This window comes from Castor canadensis, chromosome 14 (assembly GCF_047511655.1).
Source record: "Castor canadensis chromosome 14, mCasCan1.hap1v2, whole genome shotgun sequence".
Taxonomy (NCBI): Eukaryota; Metazoa; Chordata; class Mammalia; order Rodentia; family Castoridae; genus Castor; species Castor canadensis.
The window spans coordinates 50516910-50521382 of record NC_133399.1 but is presented as its reverse complement, the minus strand read 5'-3'; the positions used below and the strand labels follow the sequence as shown (position 1 = coordinate 50521382).

At 37.6% G+C, this 4473-nt stretch overlaps 1 pseudogene; it reads right to left on the bottom strand.

The window, feature by feature from the left end:
* Positions 1-3342: 3342 nt before the first annotated feature.
* Positions 3343-4105, bottom strand: LOC109680797 (uncharacterized; annotated as a pseudogene).
* Positions 4106-4473: the final 368 nt, after the last annotated feature.

The window sequence follows — 4473 nt, the reverse complement described above, 5'->3', positions numbered from 1 at the left end:
TCTATCAATGACCCCAAAACCCCAAAATCTGGATCTGACCACATCCTTTTCTACCACTTTCTCATCCCACTGGCCTCCTTGATATGGATCCTTTGTATACCAAGGCTGCTTCTGCTATACAAATTTGTGTCTCACTTTCTCATGCCATCAAGGTCTCTGCTCAAACGTCCCTTAACTGAGAAGTTTCTCTTCCTATTTTACATATAATTCTAAGTCCCCAATATATTTTAAGCCTCCTGAAATGCTTTAGTTTTCTCCATGATACATAAAATACTGCATTTTCTTGATTTTTCTCCATTAGGATGAAGTGCTTCTATGGCAAAACTTGCTTGACCCACAGAACATACTCAGTAAAAAGACTAGTGGTTAAGAGCATGGACTGTCTAGCTTCAAATCTGGGCTCATCTTATTAGCCAGAAACTCAGAGAAGTGACTCAAGTGTACTATAACAGTCTTCTCTTTGATAAAGTGGGGATAACAGAACATACAAAGGCTTATCAGGAGTACTCAATAATTTTTACGGCAATCTTGTCTGACTGCAAGAAGTGCTATATAAGTGTTTGACCATTTATTTTCAATGCCTTATAATACTTTGGTGGGCAAAAATATAGCCCTGCATAAAAAGGAACAATTCATATGTTTATATTGTTCATTAGAACAATTCTAATTATGTACCTTGTTATAGCATATCAAAACAAATAGTGACAGTATTACAAGAATATTAATATATAATCCAAATGGAAGACTTTACCACTTCTATCACTTAAAAGATTAAAAGAAAGAAATCTGAACATACATACTATGAAAACACAATTAGCTTATCTTAATATGCATATACCCTATATCTATCTATTAGAGGATACACATGAAACATGGGTAATATTTGAAAAGCAAATCGGTTTACAAGTTAGATGCTGCATTTTAGCTGGAAGAAAACATCACCTCAGAAGTAAACAACAAATCACTTTGGTTTCAACAGTTAGGTGTTACTTTTAATCACATAAGAGGTGACACAAGAATAAATAGTCCAGAACTGATGCTGCTGATTGGAGGCTTTGAGGGAACCCAAATCATTGTGGAGTTTTTTGCTACACTGTATTTTTTGTCAGCATGTTTTAAAAAAAAAGCAAAACAGAACAAAAATTAGCTCTTCATTCATCAGACTTTGAAGCCACCTTCCAAGTGAAAGTACGGTAAGATGAATTAGGTACTAGGTGAAGATAACAAGCTAGATGTCTTCCCCAGTTCCCAAAGAGACTTCTACCTCATTCTCACAGCAGGGTTTCAGGGAAACTTGGCAGATTATTTCAAATACTGGTCAGGGACAATCTGAACAATTTTTTTTCTTTAAGCTATTAAATAGGAAAAAATGGACACTGGGAAAGAGGCTAACAGTATTTGTCATACTGAGGTAAAAAGATAAAAAGGACTCTATCATAAGGTCCACATACTATAACAAAAATACCACTAACTTAAAAAACATATATCAGAAATATTGCCTAATTTTCATTATGATAAAATAGAGCATTGAGCTCTTATTCAGAAATACCTTTATGAATGTCGTGTAATAATAATTTTAAGGAGCAAATAATTATTATTGTCATTTTGTATTTTGAGACAGGGTCTCACTCTGTACCCATGCTGGCCTCAAACTCTTGCCTTTGCTGCCTCAGCCTCCTGAGTGCTGGGATTACAAGACTGCACCAACAAACCAGTTCATTAAAGAGCAAATTACAATACATTGCACTGAAATTTTGGGAACATTAACAAAGTTTATTTTAGGGAATAGATCTGGACATAATTGCTAATATGAAAACAAAGACTCAAAATCAATGAGCTAGTGAAACTTACACATGAAACGCAGGTAAAGATAACTCCACACTCATATTTTTCGCTCCCAGTATAAATTATTTTGCAGTCACTGAGTGAAGGGCTGAGCAAGATGCAGCCTTACACAGATTACATTCCCAGGGTATTCCACCAGTATGAGTGCTCAAGAGAGGAACACCAAAACATTTTTCCAAAATTAATACATTTGCAGGTTTTACCTCTAGGGAGAATTTTCCTATTCTTCCTAACATAAAAGGTTTTCCTGAAGACATCCCATTTCTTTATATTCACAAGTTTCCTACTGAATGCAGGACAATAGCAGGCCTGCCAATACCGATGACATTCAATGAGGCTTTCTGCCCACAATAAATTCTCATGTGGAGAAAACATTCAAGGATTTCCCACAATCACTACAGATAAAGTTCCTCCCTATTTTGTGGTCAGTCATGTGAACACTTGTGCTGTTTTCTGCAAAAATGAGTGCTCATCTTTTTTTTGTGGGGAAGGGGTGGGAGCACTAGAGCTTGAACTCAGGGCTTCATTCTTGCTAGATAGGCACTCTTCCAGCAGTGCTCCTCTCATGAGTGTGCTCCTCTGCTGTGCAATTCCCCACATGTCTGAAAAGATCTGCATCACTGAAGGTTTCTGTACTCTGAGGACCTTAATAAGGGTTTTTGCTTCATGTGAGACGTTACTAGACTCCCTGGAACTATCACCAATGGCTCTCCTTTTACCATTCTATTCCTCAGATTTTTCTCAGTACCATCATTCATGCTCAAAGCTTTCCTGTATAGATTGCACTCATAAGGTTTCTATCCAGGGTGAAGGAAGAGTTTATTGAATGTTATTTCATATGGATTAAAAGGATGAGGACCTGCTGATGATGATGTAATGGTGATGGCTCTTCATTAACTTCATGGCACATTTCCAGATGGTTCTCAGTGATCTGTTTCCTGGTATTCATATTTTCTGCAGTTTTCTCCACAGTGCAACAGGACTGGTCTGTGTGTGACCAGTACCACAGGGAATAAGTGAAAATATATCAAGACCACACCAAAAAAGACAATGACTTCCTCACTAGCTTCCCTTGGACCACTTGCTTTGGGAAGAACCCGCTGCCATATTGTAAGATACTTAGCCCCATGGAGAGGCTGAGGAACAGAAGGTCTCATATCGACAATTAGCAGTAACTTCCTCTGGAAGTGGTCCCTTTATCTAAAAAGACTTCAGATGACCACAGCTCTTCCTGACACCTTGACTTCACCCTCACAAGAGATCTGAAGCCTGATCTACAGAGCTAAGCCTCTTTCCAGTTCATGACCTGCAGAAATGTGAGACAAATAAATGTTCCTCATTTGAAGATACAATGTTTTTGGAGGGAGGGGGAAGGGGTAGGGATTTGTTACACAGCAACAGAGTGCTTGTGCATCCAGAGAAATTTCTTACTGCTAGAGTGAAAGCTCAACAAGGGTTTTTTTAATAGAAATTCCCATGGTAACTTCTAATTATAATTCATATCCACTTGTTATATATTCTCTTATGCACAGAGATGTAAGAGTTATTGGTGAAAGATTTCCCACAATGGTTACATTCATACTGTTTTTCTCCAGTGTGGTTCGTAAGTATTTGTTTCTTTACACTTGAGAGATTATTGAAGGCTTTTCCACAGTCACTGCATTCATAGGGTTTCTCCCCAGTGTGCATCCTCTTTTGCACAGTTAGAGAAAAGCTACTGCTGAAGGATTTTCCACACTCATTACATTCATACAGCTTTTGTCCTGTGTGAGTTCTCATGTGCTATGCCAGATAGGAGCTCTTTCTGAAGGTTTTTCCACAATCTTAGTATACATACAGTTTCTCCCCAGTATGAATGCTATTGTATCTAGTGAAGGAGAACCTAATGCTGAAGGCCTTCCCACATTGATTACACTCATTGCGGTTATCCCTTGTGTGGGTTCTCTTGTGACCTTTGAGGTTACAACTAGTGCAGAAGACATGAAAACACAGGTTACATTCATAGTTTTGCTCCAGTGTGAATTGTCACATGCAGCGTGAGGGATGAGGGATTGCTAAAGGCTTTCCCACAGTGATTACCTTCGTAGGCTTTCTTCCCATTATGGATACTCCTATAGATTGTGAAGTAAAATCTGTTGATGAAGGATTTTCCACACTGACTACAGTCATAGGATTTTTCTCCAGTATGAATTTTACTATGCTGTGTGAGTTTCAATTTTGTGCTGAAAACTTTAAAACACTGACCATATTCATTGATTTTTCACCCCATAATGACTTCTCCTGTTGATTAAGAGACAAATGGTAGCTGTAATTTGTAATATTTTCACTATTTCACATTTTTCTATGATTCTGTCTACCTGAAAAACTGTTACATCACTGTAATTATGTTTTGGCAGCCTTCAGTGCTTATGTATGGCTTCTGCCCTACTTAAGCCTTAGCAGTTAAAAAATGGAGATGTTTCACCACAAATCCTGGTAGTATTTACAAGACATTTTCTAATAGATTTAAGACCAATTCATGTTTCAAGCAGCCAATATCTGACTTGTATTTAATGAAATATTTATTGTGGAAGCATTAAGTGAAGAAGCAAATTTGATGCTAACTTAGACTTTTCTCCCAAATCACAA